The sequence below is a fragment of the Rutidosis leptorrhynchoides genome, chromosome 4 (assembly GCF_046630445.1).
Source record: "Rutidosis leptorrhynchoides isolate AG116_Rl617_1_P2 chromosome 4, CSIRO_AGI_Rlap_v1, whole genome shotgun sequence".
Lineage (NCBI taxonomy): Eukaryota > Viridiplantae > Streptophyta > Magnoliopsida > Asterales > Asteraceae > Rutidosis > Rutidosis leptorrhynchoides.
The window spans coordinates 435,287,364-435,308,607 of record NC_092336.1 but is presented as its reverse complement, the minus strand read 5'-3'; positions in this window follow the sequence as shown (position 1 = coordinate 435,308,607).

The window sequence follows — 21,244 nt, the reverse complement described above, 5'->3', positions numbered from 1 at the left end:
CCGGATGCTTTAGTACTTCGAAATTTATATCATGTCCGATGGAGGATCCCAGAATGATGGGGATATTCTTATATGCATATTGTGAATGTCGGTTACCAGGTGTTCAATCCATATGAATGATATTTTTGTCTCTATGCATGGGACGTATGTTTATGAGAAATGGAAATATAAAATCTTGTGGTCTATTAAAATTATGAAATGATTATTTATGTTAAACTAATGAACTCACCAACCTTTTGGTTGACACTTGAAAGCATGTTTATTCTCAGGTACAAAAGAAATCTTCCGCTGTGCATTTGCTCATTTTAGAGATATTACTTGGAATCATTCATGACATATTTCAAAAGACGTTGCATTCGAGTCGTTGAGTTCATCAAGATTATTATTAAGTCAATTTTAGTTTGATTTACTATGAAATGGTTTGCATGACGTCAACTTCCGATGTAATGAAAGATTGTCTTTTCAAAAACGAATGCAATGTTTGTAAAATGTATCATATAGAGGTCAAGTACCTCGTGATGTAATCAACTGTTGTGAATCGTTTATAATCGATATGGACTTTGTCCGGATGGATTATGACGGGTCTTCACAGTTGGTATCAGAGCGGTGGTCTTAGCGAACCATGTCTGCATTAGTGTGTCTAACTGATAAGTCGTTAGGATGCATTAGTGAGTCTGGACTTTGACCGTGTCTGCATGTCAAAAGTTTTGCTTATCATTTTGTGTCAAAAATTACCTGCTTATCATTCTTAGAGAATCACTTGTTTATCATTCTTAGTCTAGACACGTTCTACTGCATTGACTGCATGAATAGTGTATAGACAAAATTCATATCTTAGCGTATCTACTACTTCATATCTTAGCGTATCTGTTACTGTAAGTTTGCCTGACAACTCCCGTAAATTCCTCCGTAACTTATGGGATTTTAGTATTAAATATACATATGTAAATTATGTATTGCAGGGTACTAATCTACATCCTATAGTCTATTTCTTATCGAAAATCCTTCATTCTGATCGTACGAGATGAATCTCTCAACCAGTTCGAATTCCTCGGATTCCGACAGCTATTCCGACATCGAGTTTCACCTAAACTCCGAAAGCTGTGTCACTAGAATGAAAACAACCAATCAGCCATCCCCAATTCATCTGATGGGTTCGTAGTCTATTAAATCAATGGAGACACGAAGAAGGCGATCCTTTCCATCAACCAAATTCACCTCTTGGCGAAGAACCTGAAACAATTATCGGCGAACCTATTCGAGACACCATTTTCTCTCTCATTTCCAGAGTAGCTTGACACGATTATATTCTATCCACAATTCTAAACCTTATTCATCCACTCATTCCGACCGACAATTATCCCGGAATAATAGAAGAAGTCAACGAACTTCGTGCTCGAATAATCAATTCGGAGAATATGGTGCAAAATGTACCAGTTTCAGCAACATCACCGGCACCAACAGTACAATCAATAACAACACCAGTACCATCAACAATCCATGTTTCAATATCATCATCTGTACTTTGAGTATAATCATCGTTCTACGTATCATTCTACATCGATTATCTTCGTCCTTCATGGCGATTATATATAATCTCTAATGTTTTAGAGATTATGTACTCTAGTTCTAACCGTAGATCTAATGAGTTTAATATCATGTTAATTCATTAAATCCATGATTACATCTGAAGAAAATATATATGTATATATATTTTTTCATAACGATTGTAATTAAAAATTCTCTTGTACAAACTATTAATGATGAAAATACTTTAACGGGTAGGTAATACCCGAGGAATATTTAGATTTCACATTAATAAGTTACAATGTACATTCTTCGAATCTGATTCAACAGTCATTTACTATCCTACTTACTCCACAGGTATACGTATCTGTTCACCAAAGAATAACCATTTTCATTCCAATTAAATTTCACATACGAGTTTCTGTCGATCAAACCCAAGTCAAGATTTGACAAGTGGCATAATGAAGAAAATAATGAACAAAATAAAATTTATTAGTAACTAATTAATTAACTACGTAAAACCTTAAAACTATGTTAACTGTTCCTAGCTATCTGTTACTATATGACTATTTCCTTAAAATATACTAGTTTTGGTGGAGCTATTGAACTATTGGAATATTGGACTACTATTATGGACAATTAAAAATTATTAAAAGAGTAGGAAATATTAAATACAACACTTTTCGACTTAAAAGATTGTAAATAAATTTCATCTTCTACAGTTAAATATTTCCTCAAGTTGCCACTTGATTTCATCTTAAACCTCATTTGTATCTTGACGATTTCAATCTGCGTTCAAACCTTTCATGATTCTTGAAAACGCCCCAATCGATAGGATGAACCAACCGCACTTCATTCGCGGGAGAAAAGATTGATGCCTATAGTTATGCACCTGAAAACTCTCGGAAACTATGTAAACATTTAACGCGTAGCTGTGCTAATTCCTTTAGCGTTATTATTACCGAAAATAACTTTGCATCTGCTGTTCGAGATAGCCAGTTTTGTCACAGCTCCAGCAAGGCAACTTTGACTTTTCATATGAAACAACCTTATTATAACGTTGACATATACGTGTGCTCTTTTATTGTTACCAGGGAACCTTTCATATTCCACCATATTACCATCAGCGTTTAATCATCTAAAAATACAATTTTCCTGAAGCCACCCCGGATTAATAACCGATGATTCAGATATCATAGCATTAAATGCAGAGGAAACAGAAAAATGGTAGAAGGTCTAAACGACCAAAAGTTTGATGATAAAGAAAGGAGTGTTAGGAACGCTCGATAGAAAATTGGGTATTGAAAAACAGATTGAACTATCCATGAAGGAGACCAAGGATAAATACAAGGACCAAACTCTATATTCAAAGGATTCAGGTAAATCTGGATTCGTTGAAATCTTTAGAGAATATCTTACTCCGAAGTCATGTTAAAATCTTGCGGAAAATATTTCTCCATCACCCATCGAACTTAGAAATTCCAAAAATATCATCATCAATATCTTCGATATTTCTGAGGATAATTTCATAAATATTCTCGTCCGAAATTATATACCTCTTCGTACTTCCTGTGTATCATTATATTGGAAACATTCAATGGAAAATTTAGTACCGAAAAGCGGATGATGCAAAACTATGAAAGAAGCCGTGGACAAATCACAAAGAATAAGTTTGACTTCCAAGAATCCAAATGATTCTGTTTCTGATGAAATCTTTAACGAATACCTTGCTTCCGAATTTAAACCCTTACGGATAAATCTTCTTCATCATCCCACGATATTAGAAATTCCAAGATATCATCGTATGTTTCATTATAAATATCCTCCATATTTCTGAAGATATTTTCATAACTATTCTTATCTGAAATCAGTAATCTCTTCGTGCTATCAGTTTTACATCATATAGAAACTGTTAGTTTCTATATTCTGTTAACTTGCGAGTTTAAAATATAAATGTTTTTGAAGTAGTGTTGGGAACTGATGCACGAGTTAGTATAATATAATGACACTTGATCACCGTGATTATATTACAGTAAGTCATGCTGAGTTTCTAATGAAACGTGATGATTCACAGATCATAACGTCATCATGTGCCATGTTACACGACTCGTTCATTCTACTTCACCTCCGAACATATCAAGAAAATATATTCTTGATAGTTCTATTCTCAGTGATTCTGGAAATTTGACAAATCAAACCGTGCTATCACATTCCTTCCTGCTTAGAACATTATAATCATTCGAAACTCTATATCTACAAATTCTGGACTATTATTCGCTTGACTTGAAGTCGGGAAGAGAAAAAAAAGCATAGAACTTTGAAATATAAGGGAGAATATAAAGCCTGATAACAACACATAAATTACAAACCGTGCATATCAATGTTTATCGCAACATAAAGACACGGGAGGATTAAAAACATTATAATCCCAAGGGCGAAGTAGAAGAAGGCAGATTCCTCTGGTGGAAGTTGGAAAAGGAGAATGATTGTTGCGATAGTAAGAATGAGGACAAGGATCAGAATTGGACTAAACATTTTCACAATCTTTTGGATGTATGAACTAAGAAAGAAAGTATAGGAATGGTGAGAATAATGGAACGGAAGAGCTTAATTTATAATGCAAATATCAGACAGAGTAATCAAGGAAGATCACCGTATTTAATTATAGAAATCTTAATTTCCTTACTCACCGAAGAATCAAATCTTTTTGATTTCGAAGATTTTCTATAAATCCCATGAATTCCGGAATTCAACCCTGTTTACGTCAAAAGCTAAGGAAAGATCTTATTTTCTTCAATTCACTGTTTTTCGATAGCTTCATTCGTATTCCTAGAATAACCGAATTGTTTTATCATTATTATTCAATGATGATAAACCTCTAATTATCAACTCATATTGGTCATGAAAACATTTTTTTTTTGTTAGCCATGACCACCTCACTCAAATTTCGGGACGAAATTTCCTTAACGGGTAGGTACTGTGATGACCCGGGAATTTCTGATCAAATTTAAAATTAATCTTTATATAGTTTTGACACGATAAGCAAAGTCTGTAATGTTAATGTTTTCAAAAAAAAAAACTTTGAATTGTGTTCATGTAATCACTTACCCTTCGACTATTCTCGACGATTCATGAACAACTATATAAATAGATGCATATAGATATTATTGGAATAATATATGATTAAACTGTTAGAATTAAATATGTAAAATATCATGCGATGTAATGGAAACAATATTTATAAATATATAGATATATATATATATATATATATAATTACGTATATAAATATTATTTGTAAATATATAAAGTTATATTAAATCTAATTGTTTAAAAATATATAATATATTTGTTTTAGTAATTAAACTTACTAATTTTAAAACTGCTTTTATATAGAATGTGAACCTATTAAAAATAAATGATTTCGAGCTTAATTAGTAAACGTTAGTAACACTTGGTTGACGTTTTTTTAAGTTTTAATATAGATATAGTACTTGTTCATGATGGATTGAAATAAAAGTTGAACTGTAAATTGATTTCAAAGATCTTAGATTTGTTAAATATATGTTTACCCTTTTAAGTTTGAATATTAGTACTCTGTACATATAAATTGGAACAGAAAATAAATAACTATAGAACCTTTTTGATTAGGTTTCATACAGCTAATGAGTGGAATAATTAAATATATTTAATCTAAAAATTTAGGATTTTTAGGAAGACTCTTACATATTAACTGTTTAGCAATGAACCACGATATAAGAGTCTGTAAATTAAAATATCTACATATTAGGACAAGAAGCCGATGGCTTCACTATTGGCATCACTGTTTCCTCATCAATTATTATTCCATTATTATCTCACATGCACTTAATTTAAGATTATTGTTATAATAGTATTATTAATATTATTAATAATTTATATATACTTATGCATTACACATTCATCAGGAAAAACAAACATATCTTCCTTCTTCAACTACTATCATCGACACAACCCATTGCCATCACCCTATAACAACTGCCACCACCACTGTAGGACATCATAATCCACCATCTATCTTCTATCTATCACATATATAAATATATACATATATACATACATATACATGTGTGTATATTGTTACACATGGATAGAAACTCGATCACACACCCACTTACATAATCACGACAACCCTGCACCAACGTTGAACCACCACCGGCTGCCGCTACCACCACTTCACCACCGTCACCTTGAACAACCCATCAACCACCACGACAATCACCCTCTCTCTCTCTCTCTTCTTCCTCTCTTCTCTCTCCACTGTTTTTGAGTTAAACCTTCCCAAACATCCACCCTAAACCACCTTTAATTATCACTGAAACTGCTATACTGCTACATCTTTTCTGTTTTAGATTCATCAACACAGTCACCATCGTAGCTGCCATCGTGATATTTCTGCTGCCTCATTTTTTTTCTCTCGTTCATGTTACCTTTTGACTTATATACACCGAAATTTCCTTTTGAATAATACAACATGGACCCCTTTAATCAAACCACCACACTACCTTTTCTATTACACCAACTCTCCTTTTATATAATACTACAATGATGTGATGATGTCTAGATAATGATATGGATGAAAATAATATATGCTGTATCATTATGTTTCCTATTTTAACAGAAAAAAAAGAAACCCCACAAACACATATACACGTTATTTTTCCTTGGATCCTAAAACCTCACTTACAAACAAGCCAAGCCTTCTTTTAAATTCTGCAGACGTCAACCTTTCTTGTTGTGGGCCATTGTATTTTTTTTTGGGTTACAAGCTTCTATAATGGACCGTGATAATCTTACACGATATGATGAGGAGATAGATGATGGTTATTAGATGATGATGAACGTGATTAGGGATGAACGAGCTGAGTATAAGTATTTTTTTTTTCTTCTTCTATCGCAGCTATTTTCTTTTTCCTTTACTAGCGAATTGTGCAAATTAGTGTGGTAATGGACTTCTATTTAGTGGGTTTAGGATATAAACATTAGGCCACCGTGATTTACTTTTATTTGGGCCGCGTTTTTGTTATTCACTTGGGCTTGTAAAATTGCTATTGGATTGAAAGAGAAGTGGGCTAAGGATACGGGTTTTATAGATTAGAGACTAGATTAAATCAGAAAAGAAAAACAGCGGAGCCATGGTCTAGTGTGATTAAGTGTAACCGAGAGGTCGCGGGTTCGAATCCTGGCCTGGACATATCTTTTAAGCTTGCTCTTTAAGGTATTATTATTATTATTATTATTATTATTATTATTATTATTATTATTATTATTATTATTATTATTATTAATGTTATTATTCTTATTACTATTAAAATTATTATTAATATTATGGTTATTATTTATTGATGTTATTATTACTAATTATTAATACAATTATAATTATTATTGTTAGTACCATGACTATAAGTAATATAACCATTATTATTAATATTAACATTATTAATGTATTTATTGTTATATATTTTGTCATCTAAGTAGTAATTATCATCATTATTATTATTATTATTATTATTATTATTATTATTATTATTATTATTATTATTATTATTATTATTATTATTATTATTATTATTATTATTATTATTATTATTATTATTTTTATTATTATTATTATTATTATTAAAAAAATTTAAATTATTATTAAGATTACCATTAGTAATAAGATTGTTATAATAGTTATTATAATTATGTATTATGTACCATTATCAAAATTATTATCTTCATTATGATTATTAGTAAACTTTTTATTTTACTAAAAACTACTGCTAATATCATTGTTATAAGATTTATTATTAAAACTATCATTTATAACATTACCTTTATTAATAAAAAAAAATTTAAGTATTATAATCATTTTACTATATTTAATAAAATTTTAGTATTGTCGTAATTACTATTTTTTTTTTTACAAATGATATATATACATACATATGAATATACTTAATATATATGACATACGAAATTGATAATTTTATATATAAAATAAATATATGAAACATAAAGATTACTAATATAAAAATGATATAACTAATAAATGCTTATATATATAAATTTGTTCGATTACAATTATGTGTGTTAATAAATATACAAATAATATAGGTTCGTGAATCCGAAGTCAACCCTATACTTGTTCAATGTCGTTCTATGTATTTTTACTACAAAATGCATTAGGTGAGTTTCATTTGCCTTTTTACCCTTTATATTTTTGGGCTGAGAAGACTAGTTCTTTAGGGTCTGCTAGGGAAAGACCATTCGGATTCCATTATCGAGAACTACACGAAAACAGAAAATCTAACTTTAACAGAAATACATATTACCCTAAAAAGATTTGAACCTCCCCACACTTAGTTGAAATTGTGATTAACGTTATTTTCAATTGGATCATCAACAACTTGTATATCTCTGACTTTTGCTTCAATCCATTTGTTGATTTCCTCCGTAACTTTCACAAATTCAACTAACATTGCCTTTTCTTTTGGCGATAAATTGGATAGTAATCGGTTACATAACTTAAAGTTTCCCTTAATCCTAGCATCGTGAATCCGTTTATAAAGTTTCTTCGTTGAACTGTTAAAAACGGGTTCATCTAATTTCGTATCATCAACGGGGTTCTTGTGATCGGATCATCATTAAGTATTTCTTCATCTTCCCCACACTTATGCATTTTTATTGGTTTAACAGTTTTGGTTGGTAGAGATCTAAACTTTCGGTTCACAAAGGTGATCGATGTATCACCATCCCTAAGTGTCATTCTACCTTCTCTTACATCAATGAATGCCTCGGTGGTTGCTAAAAATGGGCGACCTAAAATTAGAGGAATATCAAGGTTTTCCTTCATATTAATCACTATGAAGTTTGCAACAAAGGTCAAACTTCCCACGTTAACAAGTAAATTATTTGCTATTCCAACCGGGTGTTTAATGGTTAGGTCAAATGATTGAACACCTATTTTGGTTGGTTTTAATTTACCCATACCTAATCTTTTGCATAAGGAAAGAGGCATAATATTTGCACTTGCTCTTAAATCTGTGAGTCCATTATATACAGCACCATCATTAAGCATGCAAGAAATGATAAATTCACCCGGGTATCCTGCTTTAGTAAGTCGAGTTGGTTTGTAAACCTTTTTCGGGTGTTCTTTTCTTGGTTCTTTCACTTCTATTTGAACTTCTTGTTCACATTTTTCTTCGTTTCTTGGAATGGGAGGTTTGTATAAGAATTCCTCTTCATCACTCCAATTTGAATCCTCCCTATTTTCTAATTTTGATTTTTCATATTTTGTTGATAACATATTTATGTTTTCATTTTGAAGGTTTTCTTGGGTGGTGAAATTATGATTGACTTCATTGTCAACTTCCATCGGACCATGTATGTAATGTTTAACTCTGTGATCATTAACTTTAAATTCAATCCCATTTGAATTTATTAACTCTATTGTTCCGTATGGGAAAACTCTTTTGACTATAAATGGTCCAGACCATCTTGATTTCAATTTTCCAGGAAATAGCTTGAATCGTGAATTGAAAAGAAGAACTCTGTCTCCTTCTTTAAATTCTTTTGAACTTCTGATTCTTTTATCATGCCATTTCTTCGTTCTTTCTTTATAGATTAACTAATTTTCGTATGCTTCATGTCTTAATTCTTCTAATTCATTTAGTTGACTTAATCATAGACGTCCAGCTTCATGTAAATCAAGATTACATGTCTTCAAAGCCCAAAATGCTTTGTGTTCAATTTTTACTGGAAGATGACATGCTTTTCCGTAAACGAGTTTAAAAGGTGTGGTACCAATTGGAGTTTTGTAGGCTGTTCTAAAAGCCCAGAGTACATCCTCCAATTTAATGGATCATTCCTTCGGATTTGATCCTACAGTTTTCTCTATAATACGTTTTAAAGCTCGGTTGGTATTTTCAACTTGTCCACTTGTTTGTGGATGATAAGCAGTGGAGATTTTATGAGTTACTCCATATCTTTTGAGAACTTTTTCAAGTTGATTATTACAAAAATGAGTACCCCGATCACTTATTAAAGCTTTCGGTGTTCCAAACCTTGCAAAAAGATGTTTTAAGAAGTTGACTACAACTCGTGCATCGTTAGTTGGGAGTGAAATGTCCCGTTCTTATTGATTAAAAACGTTCCATATTAATTGATTTCATTGCGAGGTTTTGACCTCTATATGAGACATTTTTCAAAGACTGCATTCATTTTAAAACAAACCATAACCTTTATTTCATAAATAAAGGTTTAAAAAGCTTTACGTAGATTATCAAATAATGATAATCTAAAATATCCTGTTTACACACGACCATTACATAATGGTTTACAATATAAATATGTTACATCGAAATCAGTTTCTTGAATGCAGTTTTTACACAATATCATACAAACATGGACTCCAAATCTTGTCCTTATTTTAGTATGCAATAGCGGAAGCTCTTAGTATTCACCTAAGAATAAACATGCTTTAAACGTCAACAAAAATGTTGGTGAGTTATAGGTTTAACCTATATATATCAAATCGTAACAATAGACCACAAGATTTCATATTTGAATACACATCCCATACATAGAGATAAAAATCATTCATATGGTGAACACCTGGTAACCGACATTAACAAGATGCATATATAAGAATATCCCCATCATTCTGGGACACCCTTCGGATATGATATAAATTTCGAAGTACTAAAGCATCCGGTACTTTGGATGGGGTTTGTTAGGCCCAATAGATCTATCTTTAGGATTCGCGTCAATTAGGGTATCTGTTCCCTAATTCTTAGATTGCCAGACTTAATAAAAAGGGGCATATTCGATTTTGATAATTCAACCATAGAATGTAGTTTCACGTACTTATGTCTATTTTGTAAATCATTTATAAAACCTGCATGTATTCTCATCCCAAAAATATTAGATTTTAAAAGTGGGACTATAACTCACTTTCACAGATTTTTACTTCGTCGGGAAGTAAGACTTGGCCACTGGTTGATTCACGAACCTATAACAATATATACATATATATCAAAGTATGTTCAAAATATATTTACAACACTTTTAATATATTTTGATGTTTTAAGTTTATTAAGTCAGCTGTCCTCGTTAGTAACCTACAACTAGTTGTCCACAGTTAGATGTACAGAAATAAATCGATAAATATTATCTTGAATCAATCCCTGACCCAGTGTATACGTATTTCAGTATTGATCACAACTCAAACTATATATATTTTGGAATCAACCTCAACCCTGTATAGCTAACTCCAACATTCACATATAGAGTGTCTATGGTTGTTTCGAAATATATATAGATGTGTCGACATGATAGGTCGAAACATTGTATACGTGTCTATGGTATCTCAAGATTACATAATATACAATACAAGTTGATTAAGTTATGGTTGGAATAGATTTGTTACCAATTTTCACGTAGCTAAAATGAGAAAAATTATCCAATCTTGTTTTACCCACAACTTCTTCATTTTAAATCCGTTTTGAGTGAATCAAATTGCTATGGTTTCATATTGAACTCTATTTTATGAATCTAAACAGAAAAAGTATAGGTTTATAGTCAGAAAAATAAGTTACAAGTCGTTTTTGTAAAGGTAGTCATTTTAGTCGAAAGAACGACGTCTAGATGACCATTTTAGAAAACATACTTCCACTTTGAGTTTAACCATAATTTTTGGATATAGTTTCATGTTCATAATAAAAATCATTTTCCCAGAATAACAACTTTTAAATCAAAGTTTATCATAGTTTTTAATTAACTAACCCAAAACAGCCCGCGGTGTTACTACGACGGCGTAAATCCGGTTTTACGGTGTTTTTTCGTCTTTCCAGGTTTTAAATCATTAAGTTAGCATATAATATAGATATAGAACATGTGTTTAGTTGATTTTAAAAGTCAAGTTAGAAGGATTAACTTTTATTTGCGAACAAGTTTAGAATTAACTAAACTATGTTCTAGTGATTACAAGTTTAAACCTTCGAATAAGATAGCTTTATATGTATGAATCGAATGATGTTATGAACATCATTACTACCTCAAGTTCCTTGGATAAACCTACTGTAAATGAGAAAAATAGATCTAGCTTCAAAGGATCCTTGGATGGCTTGAAAGTTCTTGAAGCAGAATCATGACACGAAAACAATTTCAAGTAAGATTTCCACTCGAAATAAGATTGTTATAGTTATAGAATTTGAATTAAAGTTTGAATATGATTATTACCTTGTATTAGAAAGATAATCTACTGTAAGTAACAAAGGTTTCTTGATCTTGGATGATTACTTGGAATGGATTTAGAAAACTTGGAAGTAAACTTGCAATCTTGGAAGTATTCTTGATTTTATGAAACTAGAACTTTTGGAATTTTTGAAGAACACTTAGAACTTGAAGATAGAACTTGAGAGAATCAATTAGATGAAGAAAATTAAAGAATTAAAGTGTTTGTAGGTGTTTTTGGTCGTTGGTGTATGGATTAGATATAAAGGATATGTAATTTTGTTTTCATGTAAATAAGTCATGAATGATTACTCATATTTTTGTAATTTTATGAGATATTTCATGCTAGTTGCCAAATGATGGTTCCCAAATGTGTTAGGTGACTCACATGGGCTGCTAAGAGCTGATAATTGGAGTGTATATACCAATAGTACATACATCTAAAAGCTGTGTATTGTACGAGTACGAATACGGGTGCATACGAGTAGAATTGTTGATGAAATTGAACGAGGGTGTAATTGTAAGCATTTTTGTTAAGTAGAAGTATTTTGATAAGTGTCTTGAAGTCTTTAAAAAGTGTATGAATACATATTCAAACACTACATGTATATACATTTTAACTGAGTCGTTAAGTCATCGTTAGTCGTTACATGTAAATGTTGTTTTGAAACCTTTAGGTTAACGATCTTATTGAATGTTGTTAACCCATTGTTTATTATAACAAATGAAATGTTAAATTGTTATATTATCATGATATTATTATATATAATATATCTTAGTATGATATATATACAGTTAAATGTCGTTACAACGATAATCGTTACATATATGTCTCGTTTCGAAATCATTAAGTTAGTAGTCTTATTTTTACATATGTATTTCATTGTTAATACACTTAATAATATATTTACTTATCATTTAACATAATTAACCAAGTGTATCAATATCTTAATATGATTCATATGTACCTAGTAAGACGTTGTTATAACGATAATCGTTATATATATCGCTTTCGAGTTTCTTAAATTAATAGTCTCATTTTTATGTATATAACGCATTGTTAAAATACCTAATAAGATACATACTTATAATAAAATAATGTTAACTATATATATATATAACCATATATATGCCATCGTATAGTTTTTACAAGTTTTAATGTTCGTGAATCACCGGTCAACTTGGGTGGTCAATTGTCTATATGAAACCTATTTCAATTAATCAAGTCTTAACAAGTTTGATAGCTTAACATGTTGGAAACACTTAATCATGTAAATAACAATTTCATTTAATATATATATAAACATGGAAAAGTTCGGGTCACTACAGTACCTACCCGTTAAATAAATTTCGTCCCGAAATTTTAAGCAGTTGGAGGTGTTGACGTATCTTCTGGAAATAAATGCGGGTATTTCTTCTTCATCTGATCTTCACGCTGCCAGGTGAGTTCGGGTCCTCTACAAGCATTCCATCGAACCTTAACAATCGGTATCTTGTTTTGTTTAAGTCTCTTAACCTCACGATCCATTATTTCGACGGGTTCTTCAATGAATTGAAGTTTTTCATTGATTTGGATTTCGTCCAACGGAATAGTGAGATCTTCTTTAGCAAAACATTTCTTCAAATTTGAGACGTGGAAAGTGTTATGTACAGCCGCGAGTTGTTGAGGTAGCTCCAGTTGGTAAGCTACTGGTCCGACATGATCTATAATCTTGAATGGTCCAATGTACCTTGGATTTAGTTTACCCCGTTTACCAAATCGAACAACGCCTTTCCAAGGTGAAACCTTAAGCATGACCATTTCTCCAATTTCAAACTCTATATCTTTTCTATTACTGTCCGCGTAGCTCTTTTTTCGACTCTGGGCGGTTTTCAATCTTTGTTGAATTTGGATGATTTTCTCGGTAGTTTCTTGTATTATCTCCGGACCCGTAATCTGTCTATCCCCCACTTCACTCCAACAAATCGGAGACCTGCACTTTCTACCATAAAATGCTTCAAACAGCGCCATCTCAATGCTTGAATGGTAGCTGTTGTTGTAGGAAAATTCTGCTAACGGTAGATGTCGATCCCAACTATTTCTGAAATCAATAACACAAGCTCGTAGCATGTCTTCAAGCGTTTGTATCGTCCTTTTGCTCTGCCCATCAGTTTGTGGATGATAGGCAGTACTCATGTCTAGACGAGTTCCTAATGCTTGCTGTAATGTCTGCCAGAATATTGAAATAAATCTGCCATCCCTATCAGAGATAATAGAGATTGGTATTCCATGTATGGAGACGACTTCCTTCAAATACAGTCGTGCTAATTTCTCCATCTTGTCATCTTCTCTTATTGGTAGGAAGTGTGCTGATTTGGTGAGACGATCAACTATTACCCAAATAGTATCAAAACCACTTGTAGTCCTTGGAAATTTAGTGATGAAATCCATGGTAATGTTTTCCCATTTTCATTCTGGGATTTCGGGTTGTTGAAGTAGACCTGATGGTTTCTGATGCTCAGCTTTGACCTTAGAACACGTCAAACATTCTCCTACGTATTTAGCAACATCGGCTTTCATACCCGGCCACCAAAAATGTTTCTTGAGATCCTTGTACATCTTCCCCGTTCCAGGATGTATTGAGTATCTGGTTTTATGAGCTTCTCTAAGTACCATTTCTCTCATATCTCTAAATTTTGGTACCCAAATCCTTTCAGCCCTATACCGGGTTCCGTCTTCCCGAATATTAAGATGCTTCTCCGATCCTTTGGGTATTTCATCCTTTAAATTTCCCTCTTTTAAAACTCCTTGTTGCGCCTCCTTTATTTGAGTAGTAAGGTTATTGTGAATCATTATATTCATAGATTTTACTCGAATGGGTTCTCTGTCCTTTCTGTTCAAGGCGTCGGCTACCACATTTGCCTTCCCCGGGTGGTAACGAATCTCAAAGTCGTAATCATTCAACAATTCAATCCACCTACGCTGCCTCATATTCAGTTGTTTCTGATTAAATATGTGTTGAAGACTTTTGTGGTCGGTATATATAATACTTTTGAAACCATATAAGTAGTGCCTCCAAGTCTTTAATGCAAAAATAACCGCGCCTAATTTTAAATCATGCGTCGTATAATTTTGTTCGTGAATCTTCAATTGTCTAGACGCATAAGCAATCACCTTTGTTCGTTGCATTAATACACAACCGAGACCTTGGTTTGATGCATTACAATAAATCACAAAATCATCATTCCCTTCAGGCAATGACAATATAGGTGCCGTAGTTAGCTTTTTCTTCAATAACTGGAACGCTTTCTCTTGTTCATCCTTCCATTCAAATTTCTTCCCTTTATGCGTTAATGCAGTCAAGGGTTTTGCTATTCTGGAAAAGTCTTGGATGAACCTTCCGTAGTACCCAGCTAGTCCTAAAAACTAGCGTATGTGTTTCGGAGTTTTCGGGGTTTCCCACTTTTCAACAGTTTCTATCTTTGCCGGATCTACCTTAATACCTTCTTTGTTCACTATGTGACCGAGGAATTGAACTTCTTCCAACCAAAATGCACACTTTGAAAACTTAGCGTACAATTCTTCCTTCCTCAATACTTCTAACACCTTTCTCAAATATTCACCGTGTTCTTGGTCATTCTTTGAGTAAATAAGTATGTCATCAATGAAAACAATGACAAACTTGTCAAGGTATGGTACACACACTCGGTTCATAAGGTCCATGAACACCACTGGTGCATTAGTTAAACCAAACGGCATGACTATAAACTTGTAATGACCGTAACGTGTTCTGAAAGCAGTCTTTGGAATATCATCTTCTTTCACCCGCATTTGATGATACCCGGAACGTAAGTCAATCTTTGAATAAATAGACGAGCCTTGTAGTTGATCAAATAAATCGTCGATTCTCGGTAGTGGGTAACGGTTCTTGATGGTAAGTTTGTTCAACTCTCGGTAGTCGATACACAACCTGAATGTACCATCTTTCTTCTTGACAAACAAAACAGGAGCTCCCCACGGTGATGTGCTTGATCGAAAGAAACCACGCTCTAAAAGTTCTTGTAATTGACTTTGCAGTTCTTTCATCTCGCTGGGTGCGAGTCTGTAAGGAGCATGAGCTATTGGTGCAGCTCCTGGTACAAGATCTATTTGAAATTCAACGGATCGATGTGGGAGTAATCCCGGTAATTCTTTCGGAAATACATCGGGAAATTCTTTTGCGACGGGAACATCATTGATGCTCTTTTCTTCAGTTTGTACTTTCTCGACGTGTGCTAGAATAGCATAGCAACCTTTTCTTATTAGTTTTTGTGACTTCAAATTACTAATAAGATGTAGCTTCGTGTTGCCCTTTTCTCCGTACACCATTAAGGGTTTTCCTTTTTCTCGTATAATGCGAATTGCATTTTTGTAACAAACGATCTCTGCATTCACTTCTTTCAACCAGTCCATACCGATTATCACATCAAAACTCCCTAACTCTACTGGTATCAAGTCAATCTTAAATGTTTCGCTAACCAGTTTAATTTCTCGATTCCGACATATATTATCTGCTGAAATTAATTTACCATTTGCTAATTCGAGTAAAAATTTACTATCCAAAGGCGTCAATGGACAACTTAATTTAGCACAAAAATCTCTACTCATATAGCTTCTATCTGCACCCGAATCAAATAAAACGTAAGCAGATTTATTGTCAATAAGAAACGTACCCGTAACAAGCTCCGGGTCTTCCTGTGCCTCTGCCGCATTAATATTGAAAACTCTTCCACGGCCTTGTCCATTCGTGTTCTCCTGGTTCGGACAATTTCTAATAATGTGGCCCTGTTTTCCACATTTATAACAAACTACATTGGCATAACTTGCTCCGACACTACTTGCTCCGCCATTACTCGTTCCGACACCATTTGTTCCTTTCGTTCTGTTAGCCCCTGGTCCGTAGACCTCACACTTCGCCGCGCTATGACCATTTCTTTTACACTTGTTGCAAAATTTGGTGCAGAACCCCGAGTGATACTTTTCACACCTTTGACATAGCTGCTTCTAATTGTTGTTGTTGTTGCGGTTATTATTGTTGTTGGGATGATTGTTGTAGTTGTTGTAGTTGCTGTTGTTGTTGTTGTTGTTGTTGTTGTTGTTGTTGTTGTTGTTGTTGTTGTTGTTGTTGTTGTTGTTGTTGTTGTTGTTGTTGTTGTTGTTGTTGTTGTTGTTGTTGTTGATGTTGTTGTTGGGCTATTTGTTGTAGTTGCGATTGATGTTGCGATTGTTGGGATAGTTGTTGCGATTATTGTTGTAATTGCTGCTGTTGTTGTATTGGTGATTCTTATCACCATTTTCCTCCTACTTTCTTTTGACTTGCTTCACATTGGCCTCTTCAGCAGTCTGTTCTTTAATTCTTTCTTCAATCTGGTTCACTAGTTTGTGAGCCATTCTACATGCCTGATGTATGGAGGCGGGCTCGTGTGAACTTATATCTTCTTGGATTCTTTCCGGTAATCCTTTCACAAACGCGTTGATCTTCTCTTCCTCATCTTCGAACGCTCCCGGACATAATAAGCACAATTCTGTGAATCGTCTTTCGTACGTGGTAATATCAAATCCTTGGGTTCGTAACCCTCTAAGTTCTATCTTGAGCTTATTGACCTCGGTTTTGGGACGGTACTTCTCGTTCATCAAGTGCTTGAATGCTGACCACGGTAATGCGTAAGCATCATCTTGTCCCACTTGCTCTAGATAGGTATTCCACCATGTTAATGCAGAACCCGTGAAGGTATGCGTAGCGTACTTCACTTTGTCCTCTTCAGTACACTTACTTATGGCAAACACCGATTCGACCTTCTCGGTCTACCGTTTCAATCCGATCGGTCCTTTGGTTCCATCAAATTCCAAAGGTTTGCAGGCAGTGAATTCTTTGTAGGTGCATCCTACACGATTTCCTGTACTGCTAGATCCAAGGTTATTGTTGGTATGTAGCGCAGCGTGTACTGCGGCTATGTTTGAAGCTAGAAAAATACGGAATTCCTCTTCATTCATATTCACGGTGTGTCGAGTAGCCGGTGCCATTTCCTTCAAAATAGTCAAATGGAACAAGTTAGTTATACAGAATATTAAGAGTAGTTAATAGTATTTCGTAGCATAATATGAACTCATTTATAAAAGCTTTTTCTTCATAAGTTTAAATTCGGGTAGTACCTACCCGTTAAGTTCATACTTAGTAGCTAATATACAATTCAACTACTACAATTCTATATGAAAAACTGATTATAATAATATTTCGCGTTCAAACTTTTATACAATATTTTACAAACTTACAATACTGCTTATTTTACATAAAGCATGAAATATAGCACACAATAACTTTGATACAAGATAGTTGTGAAGATAATTCTAGCTAGTACACAAGTCGTTCAGCAAAGGCAATAAAGACACGTAATTCATACGTCCAGAAACAAGTCATGCATTCTGGTTTTACTAGGACTACTTCCCATCCTTGGTCTTGTGGAACATAACCATTATGGCCATTGATAAGACAGCATGTTGTAACGTCGTCAAAGGGACGGGGGTTACGTAATGACCAACAGTCTCGTAATAACCTAAAAACCTCATTTCTTACCCCAATTACCGACTCCATCACTTGTGGGAACGTTTTGTTTAATAGTTGTAGCCCGATGTTCTTTTTCTCACTTTGGTGAGAAGCGAACATTACTAACCCATAAGCATAGCATGCTTCTTTATGTTGCATGTTAGCCGCTTTTTCTAAATCATGAAGTCCTATATTCGGATACATTGAGTCAAAATAATTTCTTAACCCATTGCGTAAAATAGCATTTGGGTTCCCCGCAATATATTCGTCAAAGTAAACACATCGTAACTTATGGGTTTCCCAATGTGATATCCCCCATCTTTCAAACGAAAGTCTGTTATAAACCAAGACATTCTTGGAACGTTCTTTGAATGTCTTACAAACTGATTTCGCCGTAAATAGTTGTGCCGAAGAATTCTGACCGACTCTAGACAAGATTTCATCAATCATGTCTCCGGGTAGGTCTCTTAAAATATTGGGTTGTCTATCCATTTTGTGTTTTTATACTATAAAATAGACAAGAGTTAGATTCATAAAAAAAAATACTTATTAATACAAGCAATTTTTACATATATCATAAAACATAAGCACACTATATTACATATATTACACCACACGAATACAACTATCTTATTCCGACTCGCTCGTTTCTTCTTCTTCGGTTTTGGTTCGTTTTGCCAAGTTTCTAGGGATATATGATGTTCCCCTAATACGAGCTGTCGTTTTCCACAACGGTTTAGAAAAACCTGGTGGTTTAGAGGTTCCCGGGTCATTGTTACAACTTAAGGGCTTCGGGGGTTGACGATACATATAAAGTTCATCGGGGTTGGAATTAGATTTCTCTATTTTTATGCCCTTTCCCTTATTATTTTCTTTTGCCTTTTTAAATTCAGTTGGGGTAATTTCTATAATATCATCGGAATTCTCGTCGGAATCCGATTCATCAGAGAATTGGTAATCCTCCAAATATTTTGCTTCCTTGGCGGAAACACCATTGACCATAATTAACCTTGGTCGGTTGGTTGAGGATTTTCTTTTACTTAACCGTTTTATTATTTTCCCCACCGGTTCTATTTCCTCCTCCGGTTCCTCCTCTTCCGGTTCTGATTCTTCTTCCGGTTCTTCTTCGGGAACTTGTGAATCAGTCCAATATATATTCGACTCTTCGTTATTATTAGGTGAGTCAATGGGATTTGTGCTAGAGGTAGACATCTATCACACAATATCAAACATGTTAAGAGATTAATATATCACATAATATATACATGTTAATAATATATAGTTTCCAACAAAAATGTTAAGCAATCATTTTTAAAGAAAACACGGTCGAAGTCCAGACTCACTAATGCATCCTAACAAACTCGATAAGACACACTAATGCAAATTTTCTGGTTCTCTAAGACCAACGCTCGGATACCAACTGAAATGTCCCGTTCTTATTGATTAAAAACGTTCCATATTACTTGATTTCGTTGCGAGGTTTTGACCTCTATATGAGACGTTTTTCAAAGACTGCATTCATTTTAAAACAAACCATAACCTTTATTTCATAAATAAAGGTTTAAAAAGCTTTACGTAGATTATCAAATAATGATAATCTAAAATATCCTGTTTACACACGACCATTACATAATGGTTTACAATACAAATATGTTACATCGAAATCAGTTTCTTGAATGCAGTTTTTACACAATATCATACAAACATGGACTCCAAATCTAGTCCTTATTTTAGTATGCAATAGCGGAAGCTCTTAGTATTCACCTGAGAATAAACATACTTTAAACGTTAACAAAAATGTTGGTGAGTTATAGGTTTAACCTATATATATCAAATCGTAACAATAGACCACAAGATTTCATATTTCAATACACATCCCATACATAGAGATAAAAATCATTCATATGGTGAACACCTGGTAACCGACATTAACAAGATGCATATATAAGAATATCCCCATCATTCCGGGACACCCTTCGGATATGATATAAATTTCGAAGTACTAAAGCATCCGGTACTTTGGATGGGGTTTGTTAGGCCCAATAGATCTATCTTTAAGATTCGCGTAAATTAGGGTGTCTGTTCCCTAATTCTTAGATTACCAGACTTAATAAAAAGGGGCATATTCGATTTCGATAATTCAACCATAGAATGTAGTTTCACGTACTTGTGTCTATTTTGTAAATCATTTATAAAACCTGCATGTATTCTCATCCCAAAAATATTAGATTTTAAAAGTGGGACTATAACTCACTTTCACAGATTTTTACTTCGTCTGGAAGTAAGACTTGGCCACTGGTTGATTCACGAACCTATAACAATATATACATATATATCAAAGTATGTTCAAAATATATTTACAACACTTTTAATATATTTTGATGTTTTAAGTTTATTAAGTCAGCTGTCCTCGTTAGTAACCTACAACTAGTTGTCCACAGTTAGATGTACAGAAATAAATCGATAAATATTATCTTGAATCAATCCACGACCCAGTGTATACGTATCTCAGTATTGATCACAACACAAACTATATATATTTTGGAATCAACCTCAACCCTGTATAGCTAACTCCAACATTCACATATAGAGTGTCTATGGTTGTTCCGAAATATATATAGATGTGTCGACATGATGGGTCGAAACATTGTATACGTGTCTATGGTATCTCAAGATTACATAATATACAATACAAGTTGATTAAGTTATGGTTGGAATAGATTTGTTACCAATTTTCACGTAGCTAAAATGAGAAAAATTATCCAATCTTGTTTTACCCATATCTTCTTCATTTTAAATCCGTTTTGAGTGAATCAAATTGCTATGGTTTCATATTGAACTCTATTTTATGAATCCAAACAGAAAAAGTATAGGTTTATAGTCAGAAAAATAAGTTA